The 14,862-nt window shown below is 45.6% G+C and overlaps 1 protein-coding gene across 4 annotated transcripts in view; it reads right to left on the bottom strand.

Moving 5' to 3' along the window:
- The window catches only part of FILIP1 (filamin A interacting protein 1), a 602,420-nt gene extending 592,396 nt beyond the window's left edge, over positions 1 to 10,024 (bottom strand). For 3 of the 4 annotated variants that reach the window (XM_069235665.1, XM_069235667.1, XM_069235664.1), the window contains exon 1: positions 9,583 to 10,024. The gene's annotated coding sequence lies outside the window, so the exon portion shown is untranslated. The remainder of the gene's footprint in view (positions 1 to 9,582) is intronic. The other variant, XM_069235666.1, reaches the window with a different exon arrangement.
- Positions 10,025 to 14,862: the final 4,838 nt, after the last annotated feature.

The raw sequence follows: 14,862 nt of genomic DNA, 5'->3' as shown, positions 1-14,862 counted from the left end.
TGTCCTGCAGGTAAGCCTGGTCGCCGGTTTGGCAGCATCACATTCTTCCTGCTGGGGGAGGCATTGTTTGACGGCCGGAGTTTGGATTGTGCTCCGGCCGCTTTTCTGTTCATGTCCGTGAGTGCGGCCCAGTTATTGCAGGTCTTTCCGCTTGTCATTTTCTAAGCAGCTCAGCCCCCTCTTTATTCCCCGCCTCTTTTTTATGGTATGCTCTTCCCCCTGTGAGGTCTGCGGGGTGTAGGGGAAGGAAAGTTTCCTTTACGGACTAGGTGGTCTCACACACTATGTAGTGTCATGCTTCATCATATGACCACCTAGCCCCACCCAGGTAGGACAGTGCCACCTGGGCGGACTCAACCTCACTGTTAAAAGAACAGGAGGGAGTGCGTAAATTGGACTTAATTCTGGAAAATAGGGATCCAGCTATACTAGGGGAATAAAAACACCTACTCAGATACCCGGGTAACTTTTAATAGGGGTCCTGTGCGGTGTGGTTAAAAGGAATGGGGGACCAGTGCGAGAACAATGACTCACAAGGATTCATTCAAGCGGTCCTGAACGAGAGGTCGGTATAGGCGCACAGAGAGCGCCCACCTTTGATGCAAGTCTGACTATAAGGGGACGCTCCCTCTCCAGGATACCAGAGGCTAGTAGCCTCAAGTGTGAGGGTCCTCCCCAGATATTCTCTTGGTTAAGGTAGGCCCTTCCTCTTTCACGTATTTGTGTAGCGGTCAAGTAGTAATTACTACAGGGATCCAATGCCCTGATGAATGCCCAGAGACTCTCCATAGCTCAACCATAAGGGCAGAAACATGTCGGCTACTCCTTTTAGTTAGGTGACCTTGTGAGTCATTGTTCTCGCACTGGTCCCCCATTCCTTTTAACCACACCGCACAGGACCCCTATTAAAAGTTACCCGGGTACCTGAGTAGGTGTTTTTATTCCCCTAGTATAGCTGGATCCCTATTTTCCAGAATTAAGTCCAATTTACGCACTCCCTCCTGTTCTTTTAACAGTGAGGTTGAGTCCGCCCAGGTGGCACTGTCCTACCTGGGTGGGGCTAGGTGGTCATATGATGAAGCATGACACTACATAGTGTGTGAGACCACCTAGTCCGTAAAGGAAACTTTCCTTCCCCTACACCCCGCAGACCTCACACCACCACACAGCGTACATAATTTACACCTCTAGTCGAGGTTTTTTGAGTGGACTAGCGTCATAATTAGTACATTAATGACCTACCCACATTACAACTAACCCGTACTCCCTTTTTGTGATTGTGTTCTTGTGGGAGTTGAGTACGGTTTGGTTCTCTCCTTGCTCCCAATTACTCTCCCTTGTGTAATATGCTCTTCCCCCTCCCTTTTCCATGTCGGTGGAGTGTGTGTGTGTGGGTGGGGGTCTGGAATCAAGATCCTCTCCCTGTCCAAGGACTCTGCTCAGGCCAAGAGGAATTTCCACAACGTGATTAGAGCAGTCGCCGCCTGAATGGAACAACTCCTGGTGGCCCACCACTCTGGGTAACATCCCAACCCACTGACCATGCAAGCAACCTAGGCATCATCCTGGACTCCACTCGATCAATGACGAGCCAAGTCAACCCCATCTCTTCGTCATGCTTCTACACCCTCAGACTCCTGCTGAAGATTTTAAAAATGGATTCCCCCCGACACGATGAAGACAGTCAACCACACACTCATCACTAGCAAACTGGATTACAGCAATGCACTCATCAAGAAACTTCAATCAAGACTCCAAGGAGTCCAGAATGCAGCAGCCAGACTCATCCTAGACATCCCCCGACCCAGCCGCATCGCCTCCCACCTCAGAGACCTACACTGGCTCCCATTCAACAAGCGCATCACTTCAAACTCCTGATTCACACCAATAAGGCACTGCACACCATAGGACCAGCATTCCTCAACCACTGCCTCACCTTCTACGTACCCAACAGACGTCGCCATTCCTCTCACCTCGCCTTTGCAGCCGTCCCCAAGATCCGGAAAAGCACAGCAGGAAGAAGATCCTTCTCTTACCTAGCAGTCCAGACATGGAATGCACTACCTCTCAAGCTCAGACAAACCGCATCACTGAAGCAGTTCAGGGAGGACTTCAAGACCTGGCTCTTCAACTGAGCAGCATGCCCACATACAGTGCCTTGAGACCCTATGGGTGATTAGCCACGCTCTACAAATCATTGATTGATTGATTGATGCTCAGGGGTTCCAGGGAACATTCCAGAGTAAGTCTCGCCCGGATCCTGGCACTGACTTTCAGTGGTCATGAATATGTCGCCATCACCCCTCTTGGAGTTCCCTCTGTGGTGGGGGGGGCAACTGTGTTGGTTTCGGCCCACCTGGCACCTTACCGCAACGGACAAGAGGGTCTTGGAGATTTTGGAGGTAGTTGTGGTTCCCTGTCTGAGGTGGTGGTTGGACTCATCGAATCTCATCAAGTGGTCTTAACGCGTCCTCCTTCTCCGGTGGTGCTGGTGACGGATGCAAGCCCCCAGAGGCTGGGGAGCTGCACTGGGGACTCTGGTGGTGCAAGGGAGGTGGCTGTCTTCGGAGGCACATCATTCGTCCAACTGGAGGGAGTTTTCTGCTGTGGACAGAGCACTGAATCATTTTCAGCCTCACCTGGTGGGGTGCAATGTGCTGGTTAGCTCAGACAACACCGTGACTGTGGCCTACATCAACCATCAGGGCAGTACACACAGTTGTGTGCTCAATTTAGTGGCTTGCTCAATTGCACAGTGGGCGGAACGTCATCTTCATTCCCTTCGGGCCCAGCACATCAGGGGAGTGGACAATGTGGTGGTGGACTCTCTGAGTCAGAAGTTCCCCTCTTCCTTGGACCTGAGGCTCTCTCCACAAGTGTTTCATGGGATTTGCAGGTGGTTCGGCTGTCCTCATCTGGATCTGTTCGCCTTCAGAAGGAACTCTCTTCTGTACCTGTTCTGTTCCAGGATCCCGGAGGAGGGGGCCTGGGGAATAGATTCCTTGTCGATCCCTTGGCCTCGGGGTCTGCTGTATGCGTTTCCTCCCTTTCCCCTCATTCCATCCTTTCTGCTGAAGGTCAGGTTGGAGGGTGCCCAGGTGGTGGCTGTCCTTCCCTTTTGGCCCCACAAGTCTTAGTTCAGCCTCCATGGATCCTTCATGAGTCCCCTCTCCTTTGCTGCTTCTGGGTCCCCCTGTCTCAGTATCCCTGACACTTGTGGTCTGGATGTTGAACAGAGGGCCTTGATGAGTGATGGGTTGCCAGCTGCTTTGGTTTCGTTGGTGCAGGGTTCTAGGAGGTGAGCTATTCTCTTACTATTCTAAACATTGGGCTCAATTTGTTTCTTGGTGTTTCCTTCATGGTTTCTCGCCTGTCTCCTGTCCTGTCACTGCTGTCCCCCAGTTTTTGGTGGATGGGTTTCATAAGGGTTATGCCCTCTTATCCTTGAAGAGCCAATGGTCTATTATTCTGGCTTTTCAGGACACTTCTTCTTGGTCCTCTTCTTCTTTTACTTTAGTCTCTCTGTTGTTTCAGAGCTTTTTCCTGTGTGCACCAATTGTGCGGTCCTCGGTTCCTCCTTGGGGCCTTTCTGTTGTGCTTCGTATCCTTCAGTCTCCTCCTTTTGAACCATTGGCCTCTGTGGATTTGAAGTTTTTATTGTGTAAAGTTGCTTTTCTGTGGCTATTACCTCTGCAAGGCGGTTGGTTGAGTTAACTGCCCTGCACTGTTCTCCTTTTCTGCTCTTCCTGGCTGATGCAGCGGTCCTGTGTCTGGATCTGGCGTTGATTCCCAAGGTTGCCTCCCAGTTTCATTCTGCTTAGGAGCTGATTCTTCCTGCCTTTTGTCCTTCTTCTTCTTCTCTGGAGGAGGTTCTTCTCCACACTTTGGACGTGAAACGTGCCTTTCTATCTAAGTTGATTGCACTTCTCTTTTCAGGTCCTCTGACAATCTCTTTGCTACTTTTGGTGTTGCAGGTCGTGGTAAGGCGACCTTCAAACTGACCTTCTGCCGCTGGATTAAGCATATCATTTCCCTGGATTACCTTGTCCTGTGTCCATCCAGGCGCAGACCACTCGGGGTCTCTCAACCTCTTGGGCAGCCTTTCAGGGTGTCTAGTTTGCTGCAGGGCTGGAACATGGGCCTCAGAATCTTCATTTATCAGACATTATCATCTGAATTGTAGCTATCTGCCTGCTTTTAATTTTGGTATTGGTGTTCTACCGGATGTTGCTGTGCACCGATACTTCGCCTTGTTTTGTCTTTTCAATAAAGGTGCCTCTACATTCCATGGGTTGTGTGGGGTGTGTGTCTTTCCTTTTGGGCCTCTACAAAGGCCTTCTGATGGGTTGTTTTGGTATGCATCATGTTGTAAGGACTGGGTCGAGGACGAGGGACGTAGAGGTAATACACTGATTACTTACTGGTAATTCCAATTACTCTTAGTCCTACTCATCCTTGACCCAGTCCAATTCCCTCCCACCCTCCCGGGGCAAGCCTTTGTGGTTTTTTGGTATTACAGGCCGTCCTCCTATTAGTTATTGGCTATATGCCTGACCCGGAGGGTGTGTGGAGGTAGGGAGTGTTGCCTGTTTTGTTCCCTGTCTGGATTGGAGATAATCTCATGTTGTGAGGACTGGGACAAATATGAGTAGACCTAAGAGTAATGGGGATTACTGATAAGTAATCATGGCAATCCCGTTGTCTCTTGTTTCATATGTTGTTCCACGCTGTTACAACAATCTTTGGGCGTGGCCTATGCTTTACCTACACGTTTACACCTATACATGCAAATCTAGAATTAAACAAGAGCTATGTCAGTATTCATACTGGGTACAAATTGTTCAAATATGTTAGTAAATTTATGACCTGAACACAATTCCAAATCCTCTCTGAACAATGTATTTCGCATGCCCTCCAAAGGGCCTTGGTCGTCACTTCTGAAAGCTCTCTGAATAAAAAACTCAATCCTCAACCCCATTACCGGTGAAGGTATAATATTGTTTTCTGTTACCAGAAACGCCATATTTGTTTTGTGTCCTTCACAGTGAGGAGCGATCTGAGGACACCTGTTTTTAAAAGGTTAATTTTAGCTCTCCAGCCCATCCCGGAAATTGCCAAGGGGGATTTCCCAGTGGAACCCAAGGAATGCAACAACTGAGTATGTGACTGGCCAAATACCAGAGAGGAGTTTATTTTTAACTCTTTCTGGCCTGCTGGAGAAAACATTCTAATGGGCGAAATATTAACTGAGTTGAATGAACTACAAATAGTTAATGGAGAGGCTGTACGTGTTCTGTTTCATGAGATGGCTGACTGCTATTGACATACTGTGAAGGTCATGTTAGAGAGAGTTGTGTACACTAAGACCAGCGCCATTTCACACTTACTGAACCTGCTATTTAAGAGTGTGACTGCATCAAGAAGTCACTGCTTTGGCGTGACTATGTAACCCGTTGATAATATTTGAACAAGGCACACTTTAAAAAAAATATGAAGACAAAAATATTTTTTTGAAATTTTTGCAAAAATAGTCCTTTGCTTTTTTCAACTCTGAGTGAAACAACAACCTGAGTTGAGGGTGGATTTGATTTACTTTATTGCCGAACATCTTTTGGATTGGTTCCTCGTGGCCGCATCATTTCGTGCTGTTCCCCCTGTTTATGCATCCCTCAAGCCTCGGATATCTAGTCTCCTCTTTCACCCTTGCTCAGTACCCGTGGTGCAGGTTTCCCCACCCTCCTTTGAGCAAGAGCTCCTCTACCCGTACATGGTATAGTCCCTGCTCTCACCCTTTGTTGTGAGGTGTTATTCTGACCCCCTATTCGTGCAGGATTTTTCCCTTCACACAGGCTCTGCCCTGTCCCCTGTCCTACCTTCCAACCTTCTTCCCAACTACTGTGTTAGATGTTCGTGCGCCTATCACTTCCGTTAGTACAAGACGCAGGAGATACTCGCCTCTGTTCTAGCTAAACAAACATTGTTTTAGTTGATATGTCTTCACACACGTGTATGTAAGCAATAATGTTACTCCAACATATGCCATTACTGCAGGGTCCTTCCAAGAGCTACGGTGAACACTACCTAAACTCACCTCCTACATAAACATGAAACCGGAAATGATGTAGCTAGGAGTTATGAGATACTAATGTTAGATGCCGACGTGCCACTTGACACATGATGTAATCACATTATTTCTATTTACCTCAGTTCCTCGAAGTATATAGTAATAAAAAAGCGGGTGGTCACTGCGGTATGTATGACATGACTCTGGAGGATGGTTTCCCTTCTAGAGGTCCAGCTGACCAGCTACTAATGATTTCTGGTAGGTCTAATCACTGCTATCAAGAAAATTCAAATTGGTTGTAATTACATCTTGGAACTTGTTGTTTTTGTTTAATGGGTCTACGGATTACAACAGATCCTTGTTAACTTGTAGCATTTAAATTTCTCTTGTTTCTTGTGCTGGGCATGTATGATCCACTTCCCAAATCATTTTATGAAAGACTTGGACGCAACACAAACCATATGTAACTGGTCAGCTGGATGTTAAACAAGGGAGTGGTCATTTAATTTATCTAATACAATAAACAACTATCAAACTACATCGCTGTGAAGTCGATGGCCCTCGGTTCAACTAACATTCAACTTCCATCATCATACTCATTCTTTAGCGCGGGGGCAATGAATACCTAGCCGTTCAGAGTAAACAATACATGTTGAAAGCACATTACAGAGCATGTTTGCCTTCTTCTCACTGCTTCTCATTTTGCGGATACCTGATAGGGCCCCTTCACTTTTTGCTGCTACGCTCTTTGAATGGTCGTCTTATTTTCGTGCGCAGGATACCCTTTGGGACTCTATACCTTCGTCATTATTAAACGAAAACAATGAACTTGCCTAATGGAGCTGATCACATTCACTTGCAAAAGATCTCATCCTAAAGCGCGAACTGGCATTTTGTATTTTTCTCTAAACTTGGAGGGGTGATTTAGGCCACGCCAATCAGCTTTAATAAATACATGTGTTTTGCTGTTATGGTTAAATTACAGCAGCTTATCTGAAGTTGTTTTGCCAGTTCACCAGGTACACATAGTTCTTCCTGAGTCTAGTGTAATGTATTTATTAAGAATATATTGTTAAGAGATAATGTACCCCTCTTACTGAAATGTGGTACATCTCGGTAATTGAGCAGTTATCTAAAAAAGAGTTGATGATGCAGGGACTTTGGCTAGTGAGTTGCACAAAAGGGCAGTACATAACACATACTTATCACATACTAGGGCAAAGGTTTATATATTCACATTTCAGTTGTAGGCATGGCTGGGTGTGGGATGTAGTTTCTAACCAAGTGCGGAGAAATGGTAGGGGCAGAGCTATCAGTTTTAGTTTTTTAAGCGCTAAGAGGTGGGCTTTTTGTCCTCAAATTAAACTTTCTTTGGTAGGTGGTTGAACTTACTAAAATTCTAAAGTGCACCTGTCGCTCACAATTGGCAGGTGTCACCCACTTTTTATTTCCATTCACCTGCTTGGCAAAAAAAACCATCTCAATAGATGTTAATGGAGTCACCAGCTTTACAAACCTATACCACCATTCAAAAAGTGTTACATTTTGAGGCCGTAAAGGCATCACCTTCTTAAATGCCTAACCTCAGACAAGAGATTGACAAAGAAAGCTGAATGCAGTGATTGATTGAAGCTGTTCTCCTCCAGGACCTGAACCGCAATGGGTGGGTGGATATAGCTGGGATGTGGGGTAAGATGGCTGAGTACAGGGAGTTGGGTGAGATGTAAGTAGTGTCCAGTTGACAGAGGTGCTGTAATGTGAATTCCACTGAACACTAGGGTAAACCCTAGGGCTAGCCTCTGGATACTGTGCTCGGAGTTAAGCAGACAACCATCCTGCGATGGCAGAGGAAGGCCTGGGCAAGTTATATAGTGATTGTGTGGCTAAATTAAAGATTTTCTCTAAGGAAGGTGTGTCTATTGTGGGTGTCCGATCACTGAACTGTAAGAATAGTCCAGCTAAACCATAACTAGTACTTTTGTCAGGGACTTATTGCATGGAAATGAAGATGCTTGCAGGTTTTTGTGATGTTGAACAGCTGAAACCCAGCTGCTGTGATGGTCGGAATTATGAAGGGCTCCTACAATTAACATTGCATATCTAAGGTCCCAGAAGAGGAAATGTGCCAATTTGTGCAGTGAAAAGGAGTTGGAGGGGAGGAGGCTAGTGGTAACTGGTGAAGCAAGGAATTGAATGATTTTGTCTTCAAGGAAATGTGCATTTCCGAATGGAGAGAACCCCAGTGTTTAACGACTCTGAGACATAGATTTCAGTATGTAGTAGAGGGAAACGAAAAGGCGAGGAGAAGAAGATCGGAGTGTCATCTGCATATATAAGATATGAGTAACCAAAAACGAGACAGTACCAACCATGGAAACGGTGTATTATAAGGAAACAGACGATTGAAAGCAAAGAGCACCAGGACACTGGAAGACCAAGAACAAGCAATTTTAGTGCTCTGTTCATGATGCCTCAAAGACAAGGGTAGCAAGCACCGTCGTGTGGTCCATCATGTTGAACGCTGAGAGAAGGAAGGAGCGGAAAATGAAAATGGACAACACGTGACCCATTGTTGTTGTGGCATCCGCTGAAGACCTATGGGAAAAAACCCAGTTGCTCTGAGGCTCAGTTATGTGTGCCATATTATGTGTATTAGTTTCAGTTTTAGTTTTTAATTACAAAATAAGACATTCCTTGAAGTTGCCACCACTAATACAATTAGTTTCCAGCAGCCAATACCATACTACTAGATCCAGTAAAAAAGCAATTGTGAATGACCAACTGGTATTTTCACCAAGGGGAACGGAAGTAGGTTTTAACCAATGTAGATATGAAACCTGTGAGCTACGAGCGTGGGTGTAAGCAGCCATGTCCTAGTGGTCCCTCGACTTTTCCATTTCAGGTCCGAAAACAGGGGTTAACTATGATACAGACATGAGCTCAGATGCAGTGACAAGCTAAGCATTTTCTCACACAACAATGTTCAGCAAAGAGCATTTCACAAAGAGGAACTGCATGCAGGTTCAGGGAGCAAGCCAGAAGCGTCTGAGATGAGGTAAGCGTTGGAAGGATTTGAGAATGACGACATGACAGAAGAGTCAAGAAATAAACAGATCCCTGTGAGACGTGATGCACAATGGGTGACCGAGTTTGTTCGGACAACAGACCGGACCTCAGACCCTGTAGTTTAGGCACTGTGAGCAGGCTTTGTTTAAACAGCATTTGAAAAAAAAACTTTTCAACAGAAGGTCAGTGAGCTACAGCTGATAAACGATACCTTTCTCTAAATTCTCTAAAATCAGTTTAAGAAAGGAGAAAAAGTACCACGATACTTTCTTGCATCAGCAAGAAAAAATGTGCGGTTCTGAAGCACTATACATCTTTGTTATGTGTGCTTTTATGTTTGAAGCATCCGCACGCCATATCTGTCAGAGACCGACCGGGTGTTTTTGACAGCAGAATGAACGTAGTGCCTCTAGGAAAACATGCACATGGCTGAGGTTAAATCCCAGTCTTACCTGAGAGTTAACTGCGATTTTGAGCCCGAAAAGAGTTTCCTGTCAGGCTGTTCCGGAAAGGTTCCAGTAACTTTGTTCACAGCACGAGCCCAAATCCTGTGGGAAGCGCACAACCGGGGCAAAGCACGTTCGCCCCCAGAAGCACGCACAGAGAGACGCACCTCCGTCCTGGTGCCACCGGCAGCTGAAGTCAGTCAGGAAATTCTAAAGAGCCGGGCAGGAATCGCTGCTGTCCCAGCTGACAGAAGCCCACGGTGCCCGGGAGGAGGTCACTTCATGGCTGCCCCTCTACCAGACGTTTCTTCAAAAGCGTTTTTTTTTTAAATCAGCTGTCGCTCGGTGTTTTTTGAAGTCGCCAGTTTAATTCTCAGATTATGTTTCTTCCCCTCTTCAGGTTCTTCAGACACTGTTCGGGCAATTACTTTGTTCAGCTGAGCTCGCCTGTGCTATATTTAACCAGTGTCCTCTGCTAGCCAAGCCTGTCAACAGCTGAGAAGTTTGGATCGGGCTTTTCTCAGTTTAATAGCAGTCGAGTTATCAGTGCATGCTGGTCTGGTATTTCTGCATGTGGGAAAGACTGCATGGGAAGCTTCGGTTTATTAATTGTGTGAGCACGAAGAGCTTGGGGATCCAAAGTATTTCTAGAGCAGTAGTCTATCTATGCGCATCGATTCTCAATGTCAGTATATTAATTCATATAGGATTCTGGGTTGTCAAAACACAGCTCTGAATCTCTACACATAGTGGACCGCTGTAAAGTGAGTTTATCAGTGCTTCTCTATCCTCAGCAATGGGTGTGAATTAGTCTAAAATTTAGTAGACCCTACTGTCACAAAGGTCATCGAAACGTGGGAGTTTACATCTCATGTAATTGAAAGTATTATTAGTAAAACTCTGCAGCTCCATTGATATGCAATTTAAATGGGCATTAGTTTGTATTACAGAGTTCGATTTAGGTGGTATTTGAATGAAATTATCTGTTAAATGGTTAAAACTGATATTATATTTTAATTTAGACTCTAGACTAACACTACGAAATCGAATTTTTAATGCTTAATGAAATACAATAGTGTGCCAAAAATGAGAGAAATGTACTCCCCTGCCACATCTAATAACAAAGCTTTTTTGTTTAAAATGAAATGTAATATTCATATTAATGAAGTGTTATTAATGCTAAATTCATAAGTGTGCATATTACGTGGGTTATAATGAAACATATTAATGTAATATAATGTTATGTTTTCTTGCCTTAGCATAAGTGGGGCCTGCAGTGTTTGCAGTTTGTGACCCTGTTAGAATACTGATTCACTTTTTTAGCACAAACTTTCTTTTAGGTTACATTCCCATTACTGTGGCGCTGTGGCGATCTTACCACCGCGGACCCAGTGGTAAAGACCGCCGCATTACAAGTTTTGGGGTTTGGCAGAAGCCAAACCATCACAACGCCACCTGGCCTGCCGGGGAGGTCGCACTGACGCGGCCGTCGGTTTGCTTCTCCAGCCTGGAGGCAGACCTTAGCCTGCCGGCTGTATTATAAGGCTGCAGACTGCCAGACTTTCCATGGAAGTCACCCCACCACAAAAACCCTGGCAGTAAGGCACCTGGCAGCAGGAATACCAATTTCTGTTGCTGGCACACACATGCACCTATGTCCCCACACCTCCATGCAGCCCCCATCCATCCACATACTTACAAACACCCCCACCAGTCCACACAGTCCACACTGTCATACACCCCCCCAACTCACACATACATAACCCCCTCCGCAAACATTCACACCTCTCTCTCCCTGCATCGCATACACACACCCACACCCCCCTCCTTGCACTGCATGCACACCCCCACAAACACCCCCCAACCATACACATCCATTCACACACACCCACTCGCACTCACACATATGCATCCCCTTCATCCGCACACTTGCACACAGACACCTCCACTCACTCGTTCACAAACACGTACTCATACACTCCCATTTTCACACATAGGCGCACTCAGACACCCCCATTCGCACACATACATGCACCCAGACACCCTAATTCGCACACATACATGCACTCAGACACCCCCATTCGCACACATACATGCGCACACCATACACATGCACACAACACTCCACCACCCCCTTTTTGGACGATCATTTTACCTTTTCCAGCGAGCTGCTCGTCTGGGAGGGAATGGTACCTGGCGGTTTTGCACCGCCAGCACCACCATGTAAGTGAGAGAGCGTAGCTTATATAATCTATATTAACATGAAACGTTTATGAATTAATGCGTGATAATGCCGCATAGAAACTGTGGTAATGAATTTTGCTTAAACGTGCACTTGAAATGTGACCACAGGAAGTGGCCGCCAATGTATACGTGGACTGATAAAAATGACTAACGTTATGGATTGATATAAAGAATAAGTTTATACTAATTATTAATGATTGCGTTATTGAATTTGTGTTGAAATCCTTGTAGGCCTTAAGTTAGCATGAGCCGAAGCTTAGCTGCCTGGCTCTCATATTAAATGTATTTTTCCTATCTTTCAGTGTGCTGACTCGCAAAAGGACATGACCCTTGTTTTTTTTCTTCAAACTAGAAACTGAATGTAACCATAGTAGATCCGTTCTCCCGAAATTCATATTGCTTGTAGAAAATGTTAGTCAAAATGCAACAGTGTAGATTAATGTAATGTACAAGGTCGTTTGAACCAGTGAAGACAATGGAGCTACTGACCAAAAGATGTGCAAAGAATTACAGAAGGATGAAATCATACCGGACGTGCTACCTCTGAAGACGTCAATCATGTGGACCAATGAAAAGCTTGTAAAATAATATGGGCCGAAAGATTAATGACATAATCCATTTTCTAATTGGGTAAAGATAGTGGGGTATAACCAAGGACCAATAAAATTTTAGGGGAATGTACAACGAAAAAGGGATAAAAACCCATGACACAGAGAACCATTAGAATTAGGTAGGGAATGCTATTGATTTTATCCAGAAACTTTGTCACTTTGTTTGGTGACTTACTATGGTTTTACTAAAACCATCCTTTTCCTAGAGTTGCCCATTTTACACTTTACCTCCTTATGAGGGAAGTGTCCTTTTTTCCCCCAGAGCTGAATTCTGACTGATGGCGATTTGACTGATGTCCTGAAGACGAAGGCTGAACCTGAGCTCTGACCTAAAACCTTGGAGGGTAACTATGACAATGAAATTGTGATTTGTCTGTTTGCTTTTCCTTTCTAGGTACCAACTGCTTACTTTTGACAGAGACAGTAGCTAGATGTTTTCCAAATTGGTTTTCTAAATTGTTTTGCATGAAGCCCAACATGCTAATGCTAATCAGTGGTTAGGATAGGGGTTCACTAAAATTGATGCAAATAGACAAATGACTGAATCTATGCTTTGTTGAACTGACGCGTTATTGACACTCTGCTAATTGATCTATGTTCACGCCGTGTTATATTTTGGTGTTTGTGATTCTCGCCTTAATGAAATCTTATCAAAGTTGCCATATCGTGACTGTTAGAAATGGGGTCTTTGGTTGACAGTCAGGTTACCCCCTGTTCAAGCAAGGACCCTCACTCTAGTTAGGATAAAAGAGAATCACCCTCAGCTAACCTCTGCTTACCCCCTTGGTAGCTTGGCAGAGCAGTAGGCTTAACCTCAGAGTGCTGGGCGTAAAGTATTTGTACCAACACACACAGTAACTTAATGAAAACACTACAAAATGACACAACACCAGTTTAGAAAAATAGGAAATATTTATCTAGACAAAACAAGACCAAAACGACAAAAATCCAACATACACAAGTCAAGTTATGATTTTTTAAAGGTTTAAAATAAAAAGAGTCTTTAGGTAGTTGTAACACCACACTAGCGCTGCTAGCGTGAAAATGTACCTGGTTTGCGGCAAAAATAACCCCGCACGGGCGGTGTGCGTCGAAAATAACCCTGCACGGGTATATGCGTCGAAAACAGCTCGGCTCGGCGAGGCGCGTCGAAAAAGCCAGCCACGCGACGGTCCGAAGTCCCGCGGCGCTGGTTGCGATCTCTCAGCCTTCGTCAGCGATGCTGCGCGTCGTTTCTCCTGCTCCGGGCGTCGATTCTCCGGTCGCGTTTCCAGCGGCGTCGTTTCTCAGCTGCGGAGCCGGCGTCGCTTCGTTTTCTCAGCCGCGATCGGATTCGCGTCGATCTTTTCTCCGCACGGTGCTCGGTGCGTGTATTTTTGTCCTTAGGCTGCCAGCCTCTCCTTTCAGGGTCCCAGGAACTGGAAGGGCACCACAGAGCAGAGTAGGGGTCTCTCCAGAGACTCCAGGTGCTGGCAGGAAGAAGTCTTTGCTATCCCTGAGACTTCAACAACAGGAGGCAAGCTCTACATCAAGCCCTTGGAGATTTCTTCTTCAAGATGGAAGGCACACAAAGTCCAGTCTTTGCCCTCTTACTCTGGCAGAAGCAGCACTGCAGGAAAGCTCCACAAAGCACAGTCACAGGCAGGGCAGCACTTGTTCCTCAGCGATCAGCTCTTCTCCAGGCAGAGGTTCCCCTTGATTCCAGAAGTGTTTCTCAAGTTTGTAAGTTTGGGTGCCCTTCTTATACCCATTCTAGTCTTTGAAGTCACCTTCCTTCAAAGGGGACTCACACCTTCTTGTGAAATCCTGCCTTGCCCAGGCAAGGCATCAGACACACACCAGGGGGCTGGAGACAGCATTGTCAGAGGCAGGCACAGTCCTTTCAGATGAGAGTGACCACTCCACCCCTCCCTCCTAGCAGAGATGGCTAATCAGGAAATGCAGATCACACCCCAGCTCCCTTTGTGTCACTGTCTGGTGTGAGGTGAAAAACAACCCAACTGTCAAACTGACCCAGACAGGGAATCCACAAACAAGGCAGAGTCACAGAATGGTTTAAGCAAGAAAATGCTCACTTTCTAAAAGTGGCATTTCCAAACTCACAATCTTAAAATCAACTCTACTAAAAGATGTATTTTTAAATTGTGAGTTCAGGGATCCCAAACTCCACATGTCCATCTACTCTCTAGGGGAATCTACACTTTAATCATATTTAAAGGTAGCCCCCATATTATCCTATGAGAGAGAGACAGACCTTGCAACAGTGAAAACGAAATTGGCAGTATTTCACTGTCAGGACATATAAACCACATTACTATATGTCCTACCTTATCCATACACTGCACCCTGCCCTTGGGGCTACCTAGGGCCTACCTTAGGGGTGCCTTACATGTAAGAAAAGGGAAGGTTTAGGCCTGGTAAGTGGGTACAC

Source organism: Pleurodeles waltl, chromosome 5 (genome assembly GCF_031143425.1).
Source record: "Pleurodeles waltl isolate 20211129_DDA chromosome 5, aPleWal1.hap1.20221129, whole genome shotgun sequence".
Taxonomy (NCBI): domain Eukaryota; kingdom Metazoa; phylum Chordata; class Amphibia; order Caudata; family Salamandridae; genus Pleurodeles; species Pleurodeles waltl.
Note: the sequence above shows the minus strand (reverse complement) of the source record. Positions and strands in the feature narration are given on the sequence as shown.